The sequence below is a fragment of the Neltuma alba genome, unplaced genomic scaffold, assembly GCF_004799145.2.
Source record: "Neltuma alba isolate B1F8T4 unplaced genomic scaffold, ASM479914v2 tig00011924_pilon, whole genome shotgun sequence".
Classification (NCBI taxonomy): Eukaryota; Viridiplantae; Streptophyta; class Magnoliopsida; order Fabales; family Fabaceae; genus Neltuma; species Neltuma alba.
Window position 1 is genome coordinate 74,646 of NW_021636515.1, and position 27,795 is coordinate 102,440.

At 31.7% G+C, this 27,795-nt stretch overlaps 1 pseudogene; it reads left to right on the plus strand.

The window, feature by feature from the left end:
* Positions 1–13,057: 13,057 nt before the first annotated feature.
* On the plus strand, positions 13,058–27,429 carry LOC114719572 (protein SIEL-like; annotated as a pseudogene).
* Positions 27,430–27,795: the final 366 nt, after the last annotated feature.

Consider the following 27,795-nt stretch of genomic DNA (forward strand, 5'->3'; position numbering starts at 1 on the left):
CCTTCTTATTTTCCACAACTAACGTGCCTTTTGGATAATCTTTCTGTCTCTATTAAAAGAAGATTTTTTCTTGATGGGGTGTATTTTTCAATTTTTAAAGACTCTATTTTCTCACAGATAATGTTTTTGGCCAAAATTTTCCAAAGATAATTGGAAAAGGCTACGGAATAAACGAGTGGAAAATTAGAAAGCAAAGCATTGACCTGTGTCTATGTTCATCATCGTCAGTCAACCCCTTCCATGCCATTGCCGGCAATGACGACCTTATCCTTGTGCTAACCGGTGACCAGAAAGATTCAGTCTAAGCGAAGTGGGTTGGGTTTGGCCCATAACGGAAATTGGCATGACCCCCCGGCGAAAAAACCGGAACCCTGTTATTTCCTATTTTAAATATAAGAATTGGTTAACAGTCTTAAATATAAGATTTTAATTTATTTTATCTCACAAATTTATAATATGTTCTGAAAAATATCTTTTTTGATTATAAAGTATTCCCAGCCAAGTGTAGTTTTAATATCTATGATTAAATAAAAGAAATTTAAGGAAATCAACACATATTTGTTATAAATAACTAACTCAGTCTATTTTTTTAATTTTTTTCAAATTAGTTATTAAAATATTATATTAAGAATCGGAGTATTTTATTTTGGACGGAATACAATGGGATTGGCATTAAAAAAAAATCAATGAAGTTGTTGTTGGGAAGTAAGCTATTCTTAGCTATTTCTAAATTTATCCTCGAAGATAAAATAAGCCTGCTGAAATAACAAGGAATAAACATGACAAGAGAGGGATTATTAAAAGAGTAAGATATATAATGTGTTTATCGCACTAATATATTTCTTATGTAATCACCTTAAATTTGAGAAATATCATTTCTTTAAGATGATAAAAAGGTACTGATTAAAATAATTAATTTTGATAAATTGTTGCACGCTTGGGATCAATGGAACGATATGAAAGGATTTAACAAGAGATAAGTTGGATCCAAATCTAAACGAATCCAAATCAATTTTGTTTTTTGGTATGGGAGAGGGCAAAGCCCAACTTTACAGATTCAAGAGCTGAACAGGTTCCCAGTGCATAGGCAAACCCAGCAATCCAACTCCCATTGTGGTCTCTGATGACTCCCCCACAGCTTGCTCGATTTGAAGTTGATACCATAGCGCCATCGGCGTTGACTTTAATCCACCCCGATGGGGGGAGTGTCCACATACAGTTTCCAAGAGTGATTGATAATTAAATCAGGATTTTTGGTTTCGCAAAATCAATGTTGAAGATTGAATAGTTGAGCCAAGTCCACAGCTTCCAAATGGCAACACCCCAAACCAAATCTCATTCTAGAGAAGAATTCTTGCCTATACTTTTCTGAAGGTTGGATTTCACCCCAATCTCTAAGAGGGGAAGCAAAGAAAAGGGAATGAAACTTCGGATGCACCAAGATTTCCCCAAGAATAAGTCATGGCCGAATTATACCCTTAAGAACCCTAATTTGATTTTTTCCCAAAAATAATCCAAATACCACTTATATTTAAAAATCTTTTCAGAATATTCTTGAAACCGTTAATGGTTTGGACATTCAAAATAGAGAACATATCTGTATAATTAAGAGAAAACAAAAAAATCAGAACATATCTGTTGTGTCGGGTTGAATCATGCATGAGAAGAGACCCAATAGATGAGCATGAATATGATGGACCTTGGTTCAATGGATGCGTGACACGTGTCCTCAATTATTTCCCATTTTTTGATGGAGCGTCGGGGGCAAAGGAATGGAAGAAAAAGTGCCTCCGATAAAAAAAAAAAACAAGAAGATAAAACTGGCCCTGCAAATTTTTCCCCATTTAGAATGTTTCCTGAGCACTCCAACCGGGGGGCAAGGTGGGCCGTACAGAAGAGGTCTCTCTGCTCCCTTTTCCTCCACTTTCTAATTTCTATCTTCCCATTCCTCCCTTCAGATCTAAAGTAGATGTGGGGATGGAGTGAAAGTGAAGTGAAGACCTTTTCTCGCGAAGCCCAACGTCAATGTTCAACTTAATGGTATTGGGACCTGGATGTGTCACTCTCTGACGCCATTGTCCACGCTCGGGTGTGATGCGACCATTGGCTTCGGAATTTTACGATTATTCTGTTTGGCCATTCTCAATTATATAGATTTAGCTTGAAGAATCATTTCACCAACTCGCAGCTTTGCCTCATCCCTAAGCCATTAATTGGCGACGCTTGTTCCTGTCTCACCAACACACGAGTGGCTGTCACCGACTGTATTCAATGCTACCGTAGGAGTGAAGGCTGACTAGCTGTCCATGTTTGAATGAACGTAGAAATTCAGTTGTCAATGCGTTTTACGGTACGATGGGAAACAATACGTTACTTCTGGTTCTAAATATAAAACTTAGCATAATTTACACTATAAAATATGTTTTATATTTAAGACCGGAGGCATATTATATAATTCAACGCGCATGAGATGAAATGAGGGAGGTAATTGGAGGACAACTGAGGGTACCCACTAAAAGAGTGTCCAAGGTGGTTTTGTTCTTATTTAGTTATTGATTATTTTTATTAAGTTTTAGACTATTTTAGTTTTATTATTGATTATTTTTATTTTAAAAATTCAGAAAAATGTATTAGGAGTTATCAAAGATTCAATGACTATTCTTGTTTATCTATTTACTACAATATTTTTGTTATTTTTTTACTTTTATTTTAAGAATTTAAAAAAAGTATTATGAGTTGTTGATAGCATTAAGGCTTAATGACATTATTATTAGATTAAGCTTAATCTAGATCAGATTCGAGCATTATCTTATCCAGTTAAATGTATGCCTCCCAAATAACTCTTTTGCATTCATACAGACTTAAGACTTTTTGGTTAAACAACCAAAAACCCTTTTTATGAGGATGAAACACTTGTTGGTGATCTCACTTATAATTTCATTCAGCTTATATTCAAAAAACAATGAGGCTTGAGCACGTTTTTGCCATCAAACTCTAAGTCCAACAGCCTAAAGCAAGCTAAGCTTTTGGTGTGTGCTGTGGGTGGTTTTTTGTTTTGTCAAGAAAAAAAAAGGTTCTAATTTGAATTAAAATCCGTAAGTTTCCTTTTGACCTTAGAGCTTTGATTTATTAACCCTATGGCAGTAACAGTAAGAGCATCAATACGCGAATATCAGTATTTTCCATTTATCTTGCTAATGATCATCCTGAAAAATCTATTATAAAAGTAACATTACTAAGACCACACTCATACTTGACACAACAAGCTTTCAAGCTTTTCTGCAACTCTGCCGCCATTATTGACCTCAACTATCTTTCTTCTTTCTCTTCACTCTCCCCTTTTCTTAGCGACGAACTTTGTGCGTTTCTTGAGACGGTGGTGAGCAGCAGAACAAGTAAGAACCTTTCTTCGAAATAATGCTCCTTGATCCTTGATTCTCCTATTGAAAGAAATGGGCTTGTCTTATTGGGCTTCTTGAGGTATTACTGATGGACCTTGACCAGTGTGCTCTGATGCTATAATAACATTACCAGGTTTACCAACAGGATTGGGTCTAGAGAAGGGGGTTAGTTTCTCACAATATGAAAAATCAAGATTTGAATCAGTGTAGAGAAAGGCCCCCACATTTAGTACTTGATAGTGTCTTGAATAGGATTGCCTCTAATAAGAGGATACCTATACTTTAACCAAAAAAAAAAAATCATGAGATTTGCGCGGCTGAATAATACTTTCATCATGATCTAAAAAAAGAAAGTCCATACTAGAGCACAACAGACCCAACCCTTAAATAGGGCTTCTAGTCTAATGGGCCTTAACAATACAACCAAGAAAGGAGGGCCCAAGACCCAGTACAATAGAACAATCCTATACAAATGTGTGATAATTGGAAGCTTTTGAAGGCTCCGTAGATCAAGTAAGGAATTCTGCATTTGTCGCCCCATTTTATGGAACCCCAAAGATAAAATTAAAAAAAGAATATATGAAAATTCTTAACAATATAAATTTTATCTTAAGTATTTTAATATATTTTTAATGCTTTATTTGATCTAGGGGTAATATTGTCCAATCAAATACAAAATATTTATTTCTTTTTATGGCACACTCTACTTATTTATTTTATTCCATTAAATGCCATTCACAGTCACACTCTTGTTTTACTTGTATGCCAATAATAGTAGTGTTACACTGTTACTTTAGTAGTAGTACTGTACAATCGTACAGGCGTAAAGTATTCTGATTCCCATTACAAAAGTTGAAAAATCATGAACCACACAGTCGCAAGGACTTTCAAACAGAGGTGAGAGGTCTCAAGTGTCTCATCCAACCCCTTATAAATGTACTACCTTCGGAACTTAACATATTAAACTAAAAAAATGATATATAAAAAATTGAAAATTCTAATATTCCAATTCAGATATTTAAGAAATCAAAATTTCAGGATAAGAAGTGATGCCCGATTTGTTACTTTGTAAATATAGTTAAATGACAAAAATGCTTTTATATTAAAAAGTTTATTAACAGGTTGTGAGCTGGCAATGAGCACTATTAAACAGTAAATGACAAGAAATATACTGACAATTATAAGTTATTTATTAATAAGTTGTAAATTGACAATAATAAGTATTGAACAAGTAATAACAAGAAATATACTAATAATGGCAAGTTTAATATTTTCTTTTAAGAAAATCTAATACAAGGGCAATTTAGTCATTTGATTCTATTTGCAAAATACCAGACCAAACACAACTTTTTTTCTGGGATTTTGACCTCTTAAGTGCCTGAATTAAAATATTACAATTTTCAACTTCTTTTTATGTCATTTTCCCTTAAATTAATTTTTTTTAAAATACCTTTGCTAATAATGTATACTACCTCCGGTCCTAATTATAAGAGCCAGTTGACTAATTTGAGGAGATTAAGAAAATAAGTTGAGTTAGTTATTTGTCCTAAATTGGTATTGTCTTTCCTAAAATATCCTTGCTAATCAAGTATATTGACTATAACTCTTATTATTAGAAGGGTTACTTTGGGAAAAAAATGTATAAATATGAGAGACAAAGTAGATTTGGGTCTTATATTTAGGACCAAAATAAAAGTCAAACAGGGTCTTATATTAAAGACCGGAGGTAGTATTAGTTAAAATTATTATTTGATAAAACCTTTAACACGGGTAATTATTACAAAAATTATATTAAAAATATATATAAATATGAGAGACAAAGTAAATTGTTTTGTACTCATGACCAAATTAAATTATAGCCCGAAGTAATATATGTTAATAATGGGTTATGATCTCCTGACTATAATTTAAAAGATAAAATATTTCGTTGTTAAAAAAATGACGTGGAGTTCACACATTTTTCTAGCCGTTGTTTATACTACCTCCAGTCCTAATTATAAGACCTAGTTGACTAATTTGAAAAGATTAAGGAAAGAAGTTAAGTTAGTCATTTTGTAATGAATATGTATTATATTTCCTAAAATATCCTTACTAATCAACTATATTGACTAGAACTACAATTATTAGAATGACTACCTTGAAAAAATAACATAAATATGATAGACAAAGTGGATTGGGGTCTTATATTTAATACAAAAATAAAAATCAAACAAGGTCTTATATTAAGGACGAGAGGTAGTAATTCTCTGCCTACTTCCAGAATTATTTTTGGCCTTTTAGGAGACCTTTCCCGAATAACATATTTGAGTATTGCGGCCAAAAAAAAAGTAACACATTTGAGTATAAAAAAGGACTATTATATACCATATATAGTCAAGGGTGTGGTCTTTTTGATAGGTTTATTTTAATTTTAAATGTAAAATCAACTTATTTTATTTTTTAAATTTATATTTTTTTTAAAAAAATTCCCATTAATTATGTATATATTAAGGAGTTTTTTTTTTGTGCAAGGAGTTTTTTTTAATTAAGAAAGTAATCTATAATACAAATAATTAAAATGGATACCTTATTAAAAAAATTAACACATACTTTATAAAAAAAGTCAGCTTAACTAATTTTTCATCTTTTTACAAATTAATTATTAAACTCGTATATTTAGGATCTAATATAGTGCTGTCAATAATTAAAAAAGATATGTGATGTATATACCTACTGAATATGATGTGCATAAAAATGCAGTACATAAGATCCACACCAAATTAAATGTAAATGTTTTTGCCGTTGGTGACTTATTAACTGTATGATTACTATAATATAGACTTTGTTTAACGAGGAGTGGGAAAGAAAACCCCATCATAAGCAAAGAGTCTCAACTCTCTCAGCCACCATTTTTCTTGTCTTTGTAAATTTAATCAAATAATACTTTCAATTTTTAATATAAGAGTTAGATAACTAGTTTTAAAAAATTTAAAAAAATTAGTTAAATTAACTATTTATAATAAATGTGTGTTGATTGCTTTAAATTACCTTTATTCAAATATATACATTAAAACTATACTTTATGCAGAAATACCTTATAATCAATAAAGATATTTTTAAAAACATATTATAAATTTAAAAGATAAAGTGAATTGAGATTTTATATTTAAGACTGTCAACTAGTTTTTATATTTTGGCTCAGAGGTAGTAATTTATTAACTCTCATCAGTGTTTAATTTAGGAACGGGAATAGGATTCCAACCTTTCCACTGATTGGTTGAATAATTGCTGCACTATTCCGTTCCATCATTTTGATGACATACGAATTCTATCCCCAAATTGACTGGTTTGAAACCTCTCCTTTTTCCTTCCCATCCTCTTCTCTCTCTTTTTTTAATCGTGAGATTAACATATTTTAATGATTTACATTTTAATTTTTTATAAACTATTTCTAAACAAATTTTAAAAACATTTAGTGCACTTACGAATCATTAAATTAAATTTTAATATAGTTTATAATTTATAATTTGTTTATTTTTATAATTTACTATTTTAATAATAAACATCCACGTGTCAGGAAAGCACCTTTTCAGTTACGAAAATTAGTCAAGTCAAAACAAAATTACCAAAACACTCTTCTGGCACTTGAATGTTTTCAAAAAAATTCAAAAGATAAAATAAAAAATGAATATATGAAAATTCTTAACAACAGAAAATTTATCTTGAGTATTTTAATATATTTTTATGCTTTATTTGATCTAGGGGTAATATTGTCCAATCAAATACAAAATATCTATTTCATTTTGTGGCACACTCGACGTATTTATTTTATTCCATTAAACGCCATTCACAATCACACTTTTATTTTACTTGTATACTGATAATAGTAGCGTTACTTTAGTAGTAGTACTATACAATTGTACAGTCGTAAAGTATTCTGATTCCCATTACAAAAGTGGGAAAACTATGAAGTCACAAGGGCTTTCAAAACAGAGGTTTCAGAAGTCCTATCAAACCCCTTATAAATGTGCCACTTTCGGTACTTAACATATTAAATTAATTATCTTTGCTAGTGAAAAAAATTAATTATTTATAATAAATAAATATTATTTTTTTAAAATATCTTTACTAATAATATGCATTAATTAAAATTATTATTTGATGGAAACTTTATATAAACAATTACTATAAGGATTATATTAAAAAATAAATAAATATGACAGAAAAAATGAATTATTTTGTATTTATGACCAAATTGAATGTCAAACCAAGTTTATCAAAGAAGGTAATATCTGCTAATAATGGATTATGATCTCCTAACTAGTTTAAAAGATAAAATATTTAGTGGTTAAGAAAAGTAAAAATCGTAAGAAAGTCTTATCCAAAATTAAATGCAAAAAAATCTCTTAAAATCATCAAATTATTTTGAAGTCCTAAGAAACCTCATTACAAAAGATTTTATTTATTTAATTATTAAATTTTCTTTTTAGTTTGTATTGACAACTGAAAGAGTAGTAGTTACCAATTTAAGATATAACGATCAACAACTATCGCGATAAGTATTGGTAACACATTTTCTTAATGCATCACAAAAATATAATCCATGAGTTATCAATAGCTACCGTAATACTCCTCCCGTTCCTTATTATAAGAGACAAATAACCAAATTACGTTGACAAAAAAACAGTTAAAATTAGTTGAGGACAATTAATGTGTAAAAAGTATAATATTTTTTCCAACAATGCCCCCATTAATAAGGAGAAAGAGTATGAGAGAGAATAATTAAATTATTAAAAGAAAGAGAAGTGGGAGGGAGAGAGAGTATGAGTTGGACACAAAATAAATAGGGGTAAAATAGGAAATCAATACAAAAAAATAGAGACAACTTTTAAGTGTCTCTTATATATGGGAACATGCCATAAGCATCAAATGTCTCTTATAATAAAGAACGGAGGGAGTAGTTGTTAACCGTACACCTTAAATTGTTAACGATTATACTTTCAGTTGTCAATACATATTCTAAAAAAAAGAACAATTTAGTAATTAAATAAACAATTTAGAACAATTAATTAAATAAATAAATAAAGTGTGTTAGAATTTCAGAATAATTTGATAGTTTAAGAGATTTTTTTATATTTAATTTTTTTAAGTGCAACCTTATTATAATTTTTCCTTAAAAAATGACTCGGAGTTCACACACCTTTTTTTTTCCGTTGTTTATCATTCTCCACCTGCCTCCAGAATTATTTTTAGCCTTTTGGGAGACCTTTCCCAGGCAACACTTTTTTTTTTTTTTTGGGAATGATCAAGTAACACACTTGAGTATAAACAAGAGCTATTACATACCATATATAGTCAAGGACTTGGTCTTTTTAATAGGTCTATTTTAATTTTAAATGTAAAATCTCAACTTAATTTATTTTTTAAGTTTATATATTCTTTTAAATTTTTTCATCAATTATGTATATATTAAAGATTTTTTTGTGCGAAGAGTTTTTATTAAAAGAGTAATTTACAATATAAATAATTAAAATGGATACTTTATTAAAAAAATTAATACATACTTTATAAATAATTAGCTTAACTAATTTTTTTAAATTTCTAAGAATTAATTATTAAACCCTTATGTTTAGGATCCAACATAGTACTATCAATAATTGAAAAAGATATGTGATGTACATACCTACTAAATATGATCTGCAAAAAAATGCAATACATAAGATCCACACTAAATTAACTTTAAATCTTTTTGCCGTTGGTGACTAATTAACTGTATGATTACTATAATATTTTTCATACATTGAGATATAGACTTTGTTTAGCGGGGCGTGGGAAAGAAAACCCTGTCATAATCATAAGCAAAGATTCTCAACTATCTCAACCACCTTTTTCTTGTCTTCGTAAATCTAATCAAATAATACCCCCATTTTTAATATAAAAACTAAATAATTAATTTGAGAAGATTAAAAAAATTAGTTAAATTAATTATTTGTAACAAATATGTGTTGACTTTTTAAAATTATTTTTATTCAATCATATACATAAAAATTATACTTTGAGTGAAAATACCTTACAATTAATTGAGATATTTTTAAGAATATATTATAAATTTGAAAGACAAAGTGTATTAGAATTTTATATTTAAAAATATCAACTAACTTTTATATTTAAGACTAGAGGTAGTAACTTATTAACTCTCATCGGTGTTTAATTTATGTCAACTTTTGACGCAAATATAATGTATACACTACGCCCGATCCTTAATATAAGAAAGAGTTGACTAATTTGAAAATATAATGTATACACTAAAATGATTAAAACACATGTTTATTAATCATGTGTTTTCTGAATTATCCATTGATAATACTTCTTCTAGTCCTTAATATAAAACATAATTAACTAATCGGAAAAGAATAAAAAAATTAGTTAAGTTATTTTTTATAATAAGTAATTATTGTCTTTCTTAGAATACTCTTGCTAATAACATGTATTAGTTAAAATTACTATTTGATAGAACATTTAATATGTACAACTACTACAATGACTACTTTGAAAAAAATAGATACATATAAAAGACAAATGGATCGTAGGTTTTATATTTAGAACCAAATTAAAAGTCAAACTAAATTTTATATTAAATATCAAAGGTAGTAACTTCTTAACATATGTAACTACTATACGAATAATTTAAGGGCAAAATAAATATTGAAGAAAAAGTATATTAGAGTCTTATATTTAAAATCAAATTAAATATCAAACTAGCTCTTATATAAAAAAACGGGTAGTAATTATCAATATCATTATTAGACAATAATAGTGTTATTAGTATTATTATCGTGATATGTTGCGTTACAGCATACTAATATTTTAAAGCAAATAGGACTGAAGTTTGAAAAGGGAGAAGAAAGACAAAAGGCGGCTAAAGCCGCAAGCATTTAATATAGAGAATGCGAATCTGAATGCCTTCGTTGATTGCTCATTTTACATGCCGCACTTAAAGGCACACGCACATGTTCAATTCATTAATTTAATTAATTAAAAACATCATTCCATGTTTCTTAAAATCAAATTTCGATTTTTAAGGCAAAAATAATGTGTAAGTTCCCATAGTTTTATCTTATTTTTAATTAGGTTGTTATTATTTTTGTACTGAGTCAATATACTTCCTTCAATTTTATTTACTGGTCCCTCTATTCATAGTTTGTTCATTTGTCAAAAAAGAAGATGATGAAGTCACACTCAGTATGCAAAATATCTCTGCCTCGAGAAGTATTAAATATCTTACACCCAACGATGAGTCAGCCGGGCAATAAACTTGTTTGTTCCTTTGGAATTAAAATCTCTGACCACGTTAATGGTATCTTGTTATATATTTCAAGGGTTCATTCAAAACATTGACTTTCATACCAGTCAGGTCAATTTTTTTTTGTCTTTTTTAATAACTCAAACACACCTCACAAAAGGAGGTTTGAATTCCCACTATGAGAAAGATATTTAGATTTAGTACTTAACAACATTTTGAATATAGTTGTTTTAATAAGAGGATAGTTATACGTAACTAAATAAATTGTTTTTTACAAAGAATTTAAATTCACAATCTCATATTTAAAATTTTTTATAAAAGATGTTTAACATCTTCTTATCCTTAATATAAGACCTAATTAACTAATTAATTTAAGTAGATTAATGATGCTAGTTAAATTAGTTAATATGATATTTTTTCTAAAACACCTTAAGCATCTTTCTTAATTTTCTTTCTCACTCTTCTATTTAATTATTTTCAAAAAAATATCAATAAGATTAATTTAAAAGAATTAATAAATGTGTGAAATAGGTCTTATATATATATATGATCAATATCAACTCTTTAATTATGTCTTATATTAAAGACCGGAGGAGTATCAATTAAGTTATAACAAACCTTCAATATGAGTTGGTCCCAAAAAAAGGGGATTAATATGGACGCAAATTAGAAGTGAAGCTGACTTGTAAGATTTTACGCTTTTCCCGGTGCAAAGATCGATCCTTAATTTGACTTTGCTTAGTCATATATTCCAAGACATACAAAAAACAAAAACTTCCTCAGAATATAAAACCTCAATTATTTTCAAACAAATTAAGAATACGATTTTGGGCCTTAGCACGTGGACAACATTATTTTGGGAAAGTCTTAAAGCTGATCTGGCCTCCACAATATAATTCAGATACCACTATTTAATTTATTTGTTATTTATAACTATCTATTTAATGTTTATTGGAATATTAGTAGTAGTAGCAATAATAATTTTTTATCATATGTTTTTTAAGAAACAGTGTTTTCTTTGGCTAAATTTTAAAAACAATGTTAAATATTCACCTACAATGCACAAAAGTATTCCTAGGTAACATGATATTCTCATAATTATAAACGAACAATGCATAAATTTTAAATATGAATATAACTATAATTTGTAAACCTGACATAATAAAAATATAAGCTTTTAAACACTTCATTACATTAAACAAATTTATTAGTGGAATTTTGAATCACACGAGATCCATTAATAAAAAGACGATAATACCGAAATTTCGCCTTTTATGGAAGCACATGAAACATACAGATCATGAAAAGAATTACGTGCAAGCAGCCTTTGAATCAGTTCTCCGATGAATTCAAGAAGGACCCCAAACATATTTAAGACATACATCTTATATGTCTGGATTGTTTAAATTTAATTTGAAGCAATTCAGACTTTATTTATGTAAAAAAATATTAATTTTATAATTATTTAAATAACACAAAGTAAAATTGAACCATTTTGTTTGAAGATGTGGACGAATTGAAAATTTTAATTAAGTGTTTGTTTGACTTCTTTTACCCTATGTTTGGTATGTGAGGAGGAGAGAAGAGAATTTTTTTTTTAATGAATTCAATTTAGAAAATAAGAGAAGCGGGGTTATAAAATTTTGATTAAAAAAACATGTAAAATAAAAGCGTAAGAAAATTAATTGAAAATTTTAACCACACTTCTTTAATTTTTTTAAATTAAACCCATCAAAAAATTTTCTTCTCTCCCATCCTCTTCATTTCCCTTATATCAAACATATCTTTAAAACTAAGGTTTTTTTTTTCCCTGTTTGCATTTTATGAGAGAATATGTCTTCACTTGTTATTTTTTACAGCCAAACATTGACAAGTCTGATTGGTGTATTTAAACCAAGGAACAAAAAACCGGATCGGGAACTCAACCGGTCCAGGTAGTGGGTCAAGGGTTACTGGTCGGACCGGTCATAATAAAATAATAAAATTTAATTCATAACATTAATGTGAAACAAAATTCATAAGTAATAAACTAATAATCAGTGAAGGGAATATAAGAAAAAGTAGTCAAATGTTTAATTATACAAAATGAAAATTAACCGAATACATATCTTCATCAATATACTAATAAGTCAAACAACACTCCCCTCCCTTCTCAAATCTCACGGCGATGGACCAAGTCAAAACTCAAAAGTAGTTTAAATGTTTATACTCTCCTCCCTTCTCCAATCTCATGGCTATGGACCAAGACACTCCCCTCCCTTCTCATATCTCACGACAGTAGTCATAGCACAGAGAGAAGCAACTAAAACAACTCAATGCTTGAACTGAAGGTGAAAAGGAAAGGTATCGAGCTTACCCACAAGGCTACAACTCAATGTCCACACCGAAGGTGAAGCAAGACATCTGTGAACGGCGAAGGTGAAGTAGGACGACAACGAGGAGAGGATGGACTATGGAGACTTGTGACTTACTATGTGAGCTACGAAGGTGAACGGCGAAGGCGAACGGCGAAGCAAAGCGGCGAAGGCGAACGGCGAAGCAAAGCTGCGAAGGCGAACGGCGAAGGCGAAGCAGAGTGCGAATGGAGCCACGGAGGAGGGAGTGCCAATGTCAGTGATGAGGCGACACTATGGATCTGATTTTGCTGGGTTCATGGCAAGAATCTTGGTCTGGGAGCAAGTGGAAGAGATCTCGGTGATTTGGTCACAAATGGGAGAGGGCTGGAGGACGACTAACCGACCGAGGGCTTGAGTTGAGTCGAGACTGGCAGGTTGGGGAGGGAGGAAGAGAGTTTTTGTTTTTTTTTAAAGGCAAAACGACGTCGTTTCTGTGGTTGGGCAGCCAAAAAAAAAAACCGTATGAACCGCCCAACCGGTTTTTTCCCGGTTTAACACCGGTTTTTACTGGTTGGACCGGTTCACCACCGGTTCAAACCACATCCGGTTTTTTTCTGCAAACTAGACCGAATTGATGACCGGTTCACCGGTTTTCCGGTTGAACCGGCCGGTCTGGTCCGGTTTTTTTTTCATTGATTTAAACTACTATCTTCGGTTCTAATTATAAAATCTTATTTATGATTTAATAATGAAGTCTTATAATTAGAACCGAAAGTAGAATTTTGTTTCAAGACGCGGGCGAATTGGTAGAAAAACCATCACTAAATTTTATATTCTATGAGACAAAATTTTTCTCACAGACTTATTTTACATAATGTAAAATTATTTAAAATAATATAACATAAAATTATTTAAAACAGGCTAGTTCAAATGTTCCGTTGAATAGGATGATGCACGTATGTGGAACGGGTTCAACTAATTTGAGTTGCATGCAAAATCAAATAAAAAGAGAGGTAGTTACGTTGGAACAAATGGAAAACGATTTTCAGAATGTGGTGAATGAAACTTGTGAGGACGTTGACAAGTTGGGTGGTGTGTCTAAACTCTGAAGGGAGAGGGACCGCAAGCTGTAACAATCATGTTTGTTGTGCTTCAAATGCAATTCTTAATTTTGGTTTGGTATCACCACTTTTAGGCCGGCATATTTCCTTTGACGGGCAACTTTCAGTCTATTTAGATTTGGTACCACACAATCAACAGAACTTTAGTCTTAAAAGGGCTTTTGATGAACTTTTTAAAAATGATTTTATGAAACTCAAAATAAATATGTGAAAGTAGTTCTGTCTTGACTTGTATAAGAAAACTTTTTAAAGTGATTTTTGAGGTTTCTAAACACCCCTTAATCAAGATTTGAGTTTATTTTGTATAAATATATAAAACATTTTTGATCCAGTTTGAAATCTAAGTTAACTTGTAATTAAATTAATCAAACTGTAATGTGACTTTAGCTAGATATCAAATGGTTTGTTTAAATTTTTTTATTAATTTATTATTATAATTTATTACATTTCAGTATTTTTGCTTAAAGTCTTTAAATTTTTAATTGTGAGGGAACACAGATTAAACCACAATTGCAGTCAAGGCGAGTTCAAAAAAAAAAATCACCACTGTATATCACTATATACCTACATACTTTTTTGATGAGTAGATAATTAATTTATCAATGTTAAAAAATTATTTAAATAAGCTATTTCTAAAGAATATGTGTTAATTTTTCTAAATTAAATATTTTAACATAATAATAATTTATATTGAATCTACTCATTAATAGAAGCTTCCTTACAATGTGCATTCCATGAGAATAATTGAAAAAAAAAAGTTATAAATTTGAAAGTCAAAATGAATTGAGATCTTATATTCATGATCACACTAAATTCTTTAATTAGTTTTTATATTTAATTAAGTTTTACCTTTAGTAATATACTAGCGTACTTCTTCTTTAGTGCTTTAGCCCCCCCGTTTTTTTTTTGCCAAATACCTCAAACAATTTAATCAGTTAGACTGATATAATCCTCATGATCTAAAACATACAGGGACATATACAGGACTTTTCTGATGGCCTCTAGTGTTATAATCTGATCGACCTTGTTCCATTTCCGGCGTTCTGTAATTAGTACTCCTCCAATCCTTAATAGGGGGTGTTTGGAAGTACCCAAAAATACTTCTCAGAAGAAATTTTTCGCAAAATGAGACAAATTTCTTAATATATTTACTTCATACACATTAAAAGCACTTTTAAAATCATGATTTTGATTCTATCCAAACACTTCGTATAAGATCTATTAAATTAATTTGATTAGATTAAAAAAGTTAGGTAAGTTAGTTAATTATAAAAAATTTGGCATATTTTTCTAAAACACCATAATAATTTTTTTTAATATCTCTTTTTTCTCATTTAACTGATTATGGTTGAGAGAGTATCCATATAGATAATTTAGAAAAAACTAATATATATATAAATAGGTCTTATATTTAGGATCAAAATTAACTTAACAATTAAATCCTATATTAAATATGAGAGAAGTATAATAATGGGTCATAGACGCGCATTTAATTTTCTTGAATTTTTAAACATGTTTTTTGTTTGGGTTTGTCAATTGTTGTCGCGGGGGAAATTGAAGCCTTGAGATCTTTTATTTTCGTTTTCTTGTCCCTATATGTTCGTCAATTCATAGTTGATGCATGCGCGTATGGCATGTACACATTGGGCTGATTCGCGCAGCTGAGAGTTTTCGGTGTTTGGAGAAGCACTTTTTCACAAATCGAAATAAACTCATCTACATATTTACTTCGTATACTGTAAAAACACTTCTGAAACTATAGTTTTATTTTTATCTAAACACCCATTATATATTCGAAAGGCATACATTTAACCTTAAGGTTTTCTAAATATGCACATGAAACTAGGTTTAGGTCACGTGCCATACATGGGAATAATTATTCGTGGTTTTGTTCTTCCCTTCTTTAATACTTTTCTGATTCTTAATATAAGGCCCATTTAACTAATTTGATCAGATTAAGAAAGTTAAGTGAGGAGGTTAATTATAAGAAATATGACACGTTTTTTCTAAAATACCATAATCATCTTTCTTAATACCCCATCTTCCTTTTCTATTTAATTATGGTTGAAAGAGTATCCATAGGGGTAATTTAGAGGAAACTGATAAATATGAGAAATGGATATTATATTTAGGACAAAAACCAACTCAATAATTGAGTCCTATATTAAAGACCGGAGAAGTATAATATAAGAATTACTTGACTATTTTATATAAATTAAAGAGACTAAATAAATTACTTAATTCTAATCATCGTGACTTGATCTCTATAAAATATTGCTAGATAATATTAGATTATATATGATTTTATAAGTAAGATAAATTAGTTTGGGAGAAATGATAAATATGAGAAGAAAAATAAATTTAAAACTAATTAAATCAACTCTCTAACTTGTTCTTGTATTCAGAACCGAAATAGTAGTTGAGAAATTAAGATGCGCAATTTTTGTGTGTATAGGATGTGCTATGACCTATCAATTTTTTGAGGGCTTGTTTGGTATGGGAAGAACAAGGGGAGGGAAGGAGGTGAAGAGATTTTGCTCCCTTCCCCTTATTTGTGTTGCTTAAATTTTTAAGAGGGGAGGAAAAATTTTTTTTAAAGATTTTCCCTCTTCTTCCCTCATAACCCTCCCCTCCCAAATTGGAAAGACTGGGAGAAAAATTATAATATTTTGACTTATTGTGGTTAATATGATTATAATTAATTTTTAATATCCCCATATCATCTTTCTAATTTTACATCATGTGGGGAATGAATGGTAGTTGTTGCACTCTTGTCAGATCATAAAAAATTCCTCTCCTCCTATTTTATGTCATTAATCTAAATAAGATAATATTAAAATTATTTTTTTTTTCTTCCCTCCCCCTCTGTTAAAACTCGTCTTTTTTCCCCCTCTTTTTAATCAAACACACCCTAATGATTTTGGGGCTTTTTATTGTTCTTTCAGGATTGATTTCTACAACATAATCAGAAAGCCATCATGAGATTTCAATATTTCATTGGCTAACTGCTATATCCAATCTTACGAAATATGCATTCTATAAATAGGATTCTAATCTAATTCAATGACAAATGCGCAATCACAGGGCCACAAAATTTCTTAGCATCACAACTTAATTCAGCCACATAGTCATATTCGTTGCATTTCTAATCAGCTGACAATATCAATAATTCAATATGATCCCAATTTACAGCGAATTACCAATCAAAACCAAAACTTTACGGATCCCATGCATGAATGTGAGAGCAATTTGTTTAAAACATGAATTACCTAACTACCTTTAAGTCAAGAGCAATAATTACAGTTACAGTTATAATTTTGACCATCTCAAAACACTAATTATTAAATGGAAGAGTTCCTTAAACTTGTAAACTACCCATATTATTTGTCACCGCCAAATTTCTCACATACCAAGAACGGCATTGAATAGATAAAAGAGATACGAATATTGGATAAAATGTGATATAATAATATAGGATATTTTCTCTCACACATTCCTTCTATTTTTCCTTTTATTATACTCCTCTTGTCTTTAATATAAAACTCATTTAACTAATTTGATTAGATTAAAAAAGTTAAGTAAGTTAGTTAATTATAAAAAATATGATATGTTTTTTAAAATATCATAATCATCTTTCCTAATATATTCTCTCATTTTTCTACTTGATTACAGTTGATGGAGTATTTATATGATTAATTTAGAAAAATTGATAAATATGAGAAATAAGTTTTATATTTAGAACCAATATCAACTCAACAATTATGTCTTATATTAAAACAGAAAAGTAATTAATAAGGATAGAATTAGAAATAGAGCATTAAACAAATGAGATGAATAAGAGTGATATATTGTACTGCAAGGTTTCTCAACGTGAGACATAACATAGGACTCAACGTGCAACTTCTCTAAAATTCATTGCGCCTAACACACCTCCTAGGCCCAGCTCTACACATGCCCTGTACCACAAACTAAAAGGAAAAAGGTTTCCATTGATATTTCCTTTAAACAGGTGTTTGCAAATAAAATGCTAAATACAGTAACAAAATGAATTTTTCCCCGTACATTATATTTCAATTTATTTTATTATTTCTCTTCGTCTCTTGCTTATTTATAATAAGGGAAAAATATATATTTTTAAATGTTTATTATTTTTAACTAATGTTAACAAATTTTTTAAACTACACAATCCAATTATTTAAATCTTATAAAAAGTATTAGAAGGCTTGTTAGATGTTATGTGCGGAAGAGGTTCCTCACGGCTCCTCTTGTCCTTCTTTACCCATTCTTTAGCCTCCTTTTTTTTCACCACCTGGATCAAAATTTTAATATTTCAAATTTAACATTTTATAAAAATAAATATTATTATAATAATTTTATTTAAAAAATACATAAATAAATTTAAACTATTAAAATCTGATCTGAGATACTCGCAATTATAGTGAAAATTTAAAATAATAATCACCCGTTATTAACTATTTATATTGAATATTACCTGTATAAATATATTTAATTATTTTTGAGTTAAGGTGTAAAAATACCTAGAACTTTTTTTAAAAGTATGCCTAACAGCATCTACTTTTTTGAGGTGCAAATATATCCATGCAAATTCAAAATTGATGCAAAAATATTAACATTCCTTTTATTTGTGGGGCCTATGATATTATGACAAAAATACCAAAAAGTGCTCAGTTTAAAAGTTTATAAATTTTTTTGCGCAAAAAAAATATATGGTGTTTGATGCACTTTTGAGAAAAATTGATGGTTTTTTTTATACATTAACCTACTATTTTTAATCTAAAATTATAATAATATTTATTTTTGTAAAATATTAAATCTGTGTTATCAAAAATTTGAAATTTTTATCCAAGAATAGCAAGGTAGGGGTGGGGGGAGGGGTTTTAAGGGTATTTGAGTGGAAATTAAACCTTAATTTTAAAAGTGATTAATAGATATGTGAAAGATTTTTCCCTTGATTTGTAAAAAAATGTTTTTAAAAATAATTTTAGGGTGTTCCAAACACTCCTAGTTCATTAAATGTTATACTATTTTGTTTTTTAATATAAAAGCTAGTTGACTAATTTGAGTGAATTAAAAAAATTAATTAAGTTATTTATTTGTAATAAATAAATGTCATTTTTTTAAAGTATTCTTACTAATTAAATATATTAACCGAACTAATATTATAGTAAGGGCTATCTTAAAAAATAAATAAATAAAAAAATAAAATAAATTAACACCTCATATTTGGAATTAAAATAAAAATCCTTATATTAAATTATTAATTAATAATCGGAGCTAAAATATTTTTCCCCGTCAGCGACCTCTCCACAGTCCCCGAAATAATCCTGTTCCCGCCGTTCACCCCTCCTCAACCTCAACGTTCAAGGAATCCGCCTCCGTGCCTCTTCTTCCTTTACTCTCCGGCCTCCTTTCAAGAGCTTCACGTCCATCGATTTCATCTTCGGTTTTTCCCGTGCAAGCTTGGCGAGTTCGCAGCTTCCCTCCGGGGCAAATCCGTCTTCCACTCTTCCCTCTGCCTTCTCATCCTGGCGAGTTCCTCTTCTTTGTCGGCCTTAGAGTCTTTAAAAATGAAGTTAGCTTGTGGATTGTGATATTCTGGGGCAGTAATATGCTTGTGAATGATGATATTTGGTTGTGAAATTACTGAAGAAATTAGTTGATGTATGGTTTTGCTTTAAGGGCTACTATGTGCAGGAAATGGAGAAAGACTGGTTATAGTTCGAGGATGTAATTGTGGCGTTGAAATGAGTGTTGAAATACCAATTCTGGTTAGTTTGAGGGTGTAATTGTGTGTAATTCTTGTGTATGTTTGGTGCTTCTTTTTGGGGAGCGCTTAAATGCTTAAATTGGTATTTCAGTCTGGAACTGCTTCCTTGTAAAAATTTTGTGATATTTTGAGAAATTTATGTTCAATATAATTATGGGCAAGACTGCCAATCTCCCTTCAACCGATTGGTAAAAGAGAGACCTTTGTCGCTGCTCTGCGAGCGGATGATAGCAAGTTATCATTTTTTGCTTACTTCCTCATTATCTTAAATCTTGTTTCTGGCAACTCTTACTTTGCAGTTCTATGGGGAAACATATCTTAAAACCTTCAATTGTGTGGCATACTGTAAACATGGGTATGGTGTACATGGTAGTAGCATGTTACTTGAATGAGTTATTTTTACTTTGGATAGACGTTGATGTTGTGAATCCTATATGTAGATTTAAACTAAAGAGGAAATCTTTAAAATTCGGTCATTTAGCTCAACTAGATATGGGACTCATGTATTGCACGGAGTTATTCATGGCTTATGAATAATGTAGCATTTTATAAAGTTTACATATATTGATGATGATGATTGAAGGTATACTGATTATGTCTTTGTTTTCATAAAGGAGTTTTATTTAAATTTATTCTCTTAAAATTGTAATGCTATTTGTTTGTATCTGTTTAAAATGCATTTGGCGAGAACTATGATTATTGACATTTATGACGGTTTGCGTATGTAACTTCTGTGAAAGAGTTTTCTTCTTCTCTTTTTTGGCCTAGACTTACAATACGTTGGTTGTTAAACAGAAAATACTCGTGGATAACATGTGCTGGTGTCTGCCATTCTAGTATTAAGGGTCTTGGAAAATGATGTGTGTCTGAAGACCACTAAACTGTGTGGGGCTATTCCGACCTGCAGAACAAACCTGATTTGAACCTTTGGTGGGATAAAACTGGAACTTGAATTTGCTCTGATTGTATTCAGCTCAAAAAAAAAAAGAGTTTGCTCTGATTGTGAGCTTCAACTTTGTTTGGAACTTATAGATGTAGATACTGCTTCAATCAATGGACCAATACCACAACACTCTCCAAAATGAAGAAGAATCCCTTTCTCTCTCCACGTTGGCTTCCATGAGATCCCACATCATCAACCCTTCAACTCCCAATCCGCCCTATGTTCCATCCTTCAAAAGCTGACTTGCTCACTTGAACTTAGTCATGACAAAGTACTTCTTCATTACTCTCTCAACCTCCTCACCCATCTTGCCTTCCACCACTCTTCCTTTTCTCATTCCATCTTTCAATCTGTCTGTTCTCATCCTCTTCTCTCTGCCCAGTCCACTCGTCTTGCTGTTGACTCACTCCAAGTACTGGCTTTGATCACAGAACGTGTTCCAGCACTTGGCTTGAATATGGACAAGCTTGATGATGGGTTTTTTGTTTCTCTCTGTTTTGGCCCCTCTGTATCTGCACGTTTATGGTTGCTGAACAACGCAGGGCGCTTTCAACTTCAGCCATCTTTACTGTTTACTGTGTTTCTAGGGTTCACAAAGGATCCTTATCCTTATGTGAGAAAAGCTTGCCTGGATGGACTTGTTGATTTGATTAATCATGGTGTCTTCAAAGACTCTAGTTTGGCGGATGGGTGTTACCATTGTGCTGTTCAACTTCTGGGTGATATGGAAGATCGTGTGAGATCATCTGCAATTCGTGTTGTAAGATGCCGTTACTTAATGTTTTCCTCTCTTTTGTGTGCTTCATGGAGAATATGACTTTGCAATGCTTGTTTTTGCTCCAAAAAAAAAAAAAAAAAAGGACTTTGCAATGCTTGTGGAATAATAATTAAAAACTAGTATTTTGAAGCTACATGGTACTGTATCCTCAATGAGCTTATTTATCCTAAATGAATAATATTTAGTCTTCCAGAAACTCGTTAGCAGATTTTGCACTTCTAGAAATTTTAGTGTAACTTTGAGGTCTTATCTGATGTGTTATCTATTTTGTAATTTCAGGTTTCTTCATGGGGGCTGATGTTAGCAGCTTCTGATGCTGACATGAAAAGCTACTGGTCCAATGAAGTATTTGCCAAGGTATTTTCTTATTCTATGGGCTATGCATTTCTATGGTTGTTGGATCTTGGTTTCATAACTGGTTGACTTTAAAGCCGCAATCTCAATATTGTGATGATTCCCTATCGATGATTCTTTCCCCTTGACAAAATCAGGATTCTCAACATGGTCTTTTGATCTTAATGATTCATTCTATGTCCTTTATGAATCTCAAAACCATAATAACCCCTTCCTTGATTTGTGGGACTCTAAAAATGGCACATGTAATCGAGGTAAGTTTAACAAATATGATTCTCTCTCCAAGTTGGAGGTATTAAAAAGTTTAAACTATGATGTCTCTAACATGAAACAATATGAATTCTTCTATTAATTTAGATTTTGAGCCCATATGGAATTTGGGGCAAGCCATTCTGTTCATGTTATAAACAATGATTTTTTTTTTGGCAGATTTTCTTTTATAGATATATAGATACATAGATTCTTGGCGTACGTAATATAATATGTAAAGTTTTATTGCACGATGTCATTTTATTTCTGTTGCGTTCAGAAGTTAGAATTATACTTTAATTATTCTGTTTTCTAGTATTCCTGACCGTTGGCTGCTGATTACCTTGGTATTACATGCACTTCATATTTATGCAGCTCTGTTCTATGGCAAGAGATATGAGCATGGAGGTCAGGGTTGAAGCTTTTTGTGCCCTTGGGAAGATTGAAATAGTATCTGAGGATTTGCTTTTGCAAACCTTATCAAAGCGAGTCCTAGAGGTTGGAAAGAAAAAGGAAGTGTTTGGCCGGAACACAACTGAACAATTTAAAATGCTGGCAGCTAGTGTTGCTGGTGCACTAGTGCATGGACTTGAAGATGAGTTCTTTGAGGTAACTTTTCTTGAACATTACTGCTTTATATGTATTTTACAATAATGATAAGATGTATGATGTATCTTTGAGGAAAGAGGTCTGTTGTTTAATTAAGTGGAGAACCTAGTCATTATTGGCTGCAACTATGTCGTAATAGCTTAAGAATTTCTATTTAACCTGAAGGTGCGAAAGGTCTGCATGCCAGTCCTTGCAAAGACTTGCAGTCCTCTCCGCTGAGTTTGCTCATGAAGCTTTGAACATTTTAATGGATGTGTTGAATGATGATTCGGTGACTGTTCGATTGCAAGCTTTGAAAACTATGTATTATATGGCAACTAGTGGCTGTCTGAAGGTTCAGGAAAAACATTTGCACATGGTATGATTTTCATTCTTGATAAATATGTAGGCTGAATATCCAATATATGACTATATTTTATGGTTGTTGGGAGTCAAATTGATTTTTTTTTTCAAAATAAAAAAGAAGGTCCCCCCCCCCGGGCTTAATTTTGTAGAATGAATCAAATAACTAATTTACTTGGTCACGTTGATCAAATCAATTACTAGGAAACTGTATAACCTTTGCAATAACATAATAAATTACCAGAGTCGTTCATGGCCCATAGGTTTAAGTTTTATGATAAAGCTTTTTCAAAGAGAGTTAGCGATTTCCATGATTTGATTGTGCAGATTATACCAGTTAGAACTGATAAGGGGTTTCTTTCTCCGATGGAATTTCGAAGATCCTTAGTCCTTGTCAATAAATTTAAGGGATAAGGTGCTTAAACACCCGGGAAGTGTCTATGAAGGAACACCTGGCACCTTGCACCTGGAAGTTTTTTTTTTTTGGCTCCTATTTACCTTGAAAGTTTTATTTCGTAGCAAAAATATTTTGGCCGTTATCCGCTGTTAAGTTATACGGTTTGACCGATGCTTTTAACGGTCAAACTTAATGACAGGTAACGGTTTAGGATAGAAATACTACAAAATAAAACTTTCAGGGCATATAAGAGGGGGAAAAAAAACTTCCAGGTGTCAGGTGCTTCGTGGATATTTTTGGGGTATTTAAGCACCTTATTTCTAAATTTAAATTATATATTGAATGAAAATTTCTTTTTGCTGGCATATTTTTAACACTCTTTTATCTGCTTGGCAAGTTATTATCTTGATCATGTTTAATTCTGTGCTCTTCCAGTTTATTGGTGTTCTAGCTGACAACAACAGGGAAGTGAGATGTGCAGCAAGGAAAATACTTAAACAAGTGAAGCTGAATAGTCTCTTGTTGTTTAAATCAGCAATCGATGGTCTTCTAGATAGTTTGAATATTTACCCACAGGTTTCTTCTAATTATTCTGCAATTTTATCTTTCTGATTCTTAAGATGGGCTCGTGAGATTTTACAATAACATTAAGTTTTGGGTATGCAATTTATTGAAATGCTTACAAAATTTTATTTTCATCCTTGTCTGATCACTTTGTTGGATCCTTTCCCTGTTTTTGTTCAAAGCAGGCTGCCCCTTTTTAAAAGCATTTGACTCATCTTGATTCTTGAAACCAATATAGTCTCTCACTCACATTTTCAAAGTATTTCTCTCTCGGAGGGGAAACCCTAGCATGGACTGCATATCTTGCTATGCTATGGACGATTTGTACATCTTAGGCATGTTATCATGTTCTCAATCAAATCTAGATGGGATGATTTAGCCCTTCATTTTGCCACCCATTTTCCCGATTGGTGAGGGACTTATCATCACTGCATCCACTCTTTCCTTATGCCTTCCAGCTCATTATTATTTAGTATTTACTATCTCCTAAATGTTCACTTCAATACCCTATGACCATTGAACCTTACTTCCTCATTTTATCCATCTTGTCTATGCTATATGGATCTCATGCTGCTTAATTTTTTAATAGTTGAAGAAAGAGGCGAATACGCACACACAGAACAACAACATACTCTTTTTGGCATTTACTGAACTTTTAACTCCTGTTCATTTTAACATCTGCATACTCTCATGGCAGGACGAAGCTGATGTATTTTCAGCTGTTTCCCATATTGGCCGAAATCACCAGCAGTTTGTAGCCATTGTATCCAAGGAAGTTTTTGAAGAGGTGAACTTGTTCCTTCTGATGATGATTATATAACATGCCAGGAACTTCATGAACATTTTGCACGTCTTGTTAACATGAAACTAAACTTGGTTGACACTATAGTTAGAGGGCATCCTTAGAAATTTGGTATTGGATAGCAGCATGCCAGCTGTACTTACTGCTTAGAATTTACCCTTACAGTATTAGTTTTGTATATCTTTGGCTTATAAGATAAGCTTAGGTATCTATAATTTTCGGGGGACAGATTTTGGCATTACATTTCAGCTAATGCTGCTGCCTGCTTTTGTAATTTATCCCCGTAATAGAACATTGATAAATTCATTGCCATGTTCTTGTGGCAACAAATTGTAGTATGGTTTTCAGTTTTTCATGATATCAATATCTAATGTTCTGGTATCAGAAGAATGCAACCTCATAGAGGGAGGAACAATGATTCATTTTGCCTGTAGTTTTCTCAAGATTGATTTATTCAACTAATCAAGGTGAATGAATTTTATCACCCAAAAATCTTATTTTTTGGCAGAGATAATTGAGATTAAGTTGATATTTTGCTACATCATTCTTTCTAGGTAGAAGCAGCTTTTGAAGGCAACTCAGAATTCAATAGTGCGAGAGTGGCTGCACTTTTAGTCCTTTGTGTCTCTGCCTCACTCTCACGTGTAAATGTAGGCACCATACCTCCAATTTTGTTTTCTTACGCTGTTACACTCCTAGGGAGGATTTATTCTGCTTTTATTGATGTTATGGATAGGGATGCCCTTTTGGCCTACCTATCTGATAAAAGTAGATCTATTGGTTGTTTAGCCTCCGATATTAACCATGGTGAAGGGGAGCAACAATTACCCTTAGTTCAAGGTGATTACAGTTATTGCGCCAGCATTGATGTGACAAGTGTTGTTGAGACATCACACACAAGAGATGTGGAGTCTGAAACTCAGTCCCATTTTGTGAGGGAGCCAAAAGATATACTCAATTCTCAAGTAGAACAACGGCCAGTGCATGACGAAGTTATAAAGTTTACGGATCTTACTCTTTTGAAGGTCCCAGGTATCTGGTCCCTCATACAATCTGGCTTTACAAGCGAAGTTCTTCAGATCCTAAGGTAATGTAGTTCGTTGATATTTGTATCCTTTTGGTTCTAATTCAATTTAGCTTCCATCATATATCTGTATGTATATAGTGGCTGTAATTTATGTGGAGATTTGCTGATATATCTGTATGTATATAGTGGCTGTAAATTATAGCAGAATTTTGTAGTGATTCGCTGTCACAGTTCTATTCATTGGCACATAATTTTGTGAGTATTTAGATTCACATGCTCATCTTACACTCAGAACGTGGCTAGTTCATGGGGAACACCATCTGTTTGGGGGCCTGAATTGAAGATGTTTGTCCTGCGAGCTTATTTGCTATTGCTACATGACATTTGATGTGTTTTGATCATTAAGCGCATGCATGCATGTGAAATATTATCTTGATTTTCTTTTTAAGCGTTGTGTTGACAATGTAGGAGTGGGAAGGAAGATCTGGCAACTATGAGATTTGATACTATGGAATCTGCTGATGCTTTAGCATTTACTTTGCAATATCTTCGAATAATAAAGGGCCTTGCAAAAATTTGGGGAAATTTCTTCCAAGAGAAATTGATATGTTCTCGTGCAATGGGAGCAATAGACTTTGAACTGGCAAAGCTTGATAGGAGAGTTAAAGAATTCAGATATCGGTTCATAGGCTTTTCTCCGCAGGAGGAATTGAATGTCTTGGAGCTAATGTTGGTCACTTGTGTTCTTAGGCTGTGTAAAGTTGACGTATGCTGTCGAATTCCTACATCAAAGAGGTTGACTGCAATATTTTCGCACGTAGAATTTCTCCTCAAAGAACGCTCTGTCATGCCATCCACATTCATAATTGAACTCAGGAAATTGTTATCTGAAGGTGGCACCTCCATAAATGACGCTTCCCAGAGTCATTTGGAGTTTTACAAGTGTCTCGAGTCATTCTCCTTGAAGCAGTTCGTTGTAGTGGAACAATTAGACATGTACGAGCGGAGCTAAGTATTCTCAGTAGTGACTCTGAACACCCTCTTCCTTTCGTTTCGGGACTACCAGTAGGCATTGAGTGTGATATCACCCTCCACAATATCACCAATGATAACAGATTGTGGCTGAGCATGACCATGAATGATGATGGTTCAACGCAGTATGTTTTTCTAGATTGGAAGCTTTTTGAAGGCTCTGGAGATCAGGTGAGGAATTCTGCATTTGTTGCCCCATTTTATGGAACCCCAAAGGCTACTTCTTTCAGGATAAGGGTATGTATAGGCTTGGAATGTTTATTTGAGGATGCTGTTTCCTGGCAAACTTATGAAGGGCCAAGACATGAACTTACGTTTCTTTGTCCCGAAAAAGAAGTTTATCTTTCCAATGTACAAAAGACTAAATCTCATTCCCTTTAATAAAACATTGTAGTTGTTTTTTTGGTGGGATGACATCTGGAATTGTTGCGCCAGAAATTCCAAATTCCTATGTCAAAAGGCTAAAATGTGTTCTTTACCTTCCTCTATGCAATAGTATAATTGCAGGCAATTTCAAATGATAATAAGCTGACTGAAGAGAAGAGAGATAGGATGGGCAAGGATTTCATTTTTGTTTTACCCCAGTCACAATCAAAAGGTCTTCAGTTTTAGTGTTTCATCACCTTATTCTTATCACTCGGACTATTCACAGTAAGTACACATGAGTAACATGATGGTTTTAACAGATGTTTTCAGCTGGCTACTCAATATATAAACTCCTCCGCCGCGCACTGTCCAACAAGAAATCCATTTCTTTTGCAGCCATTGAG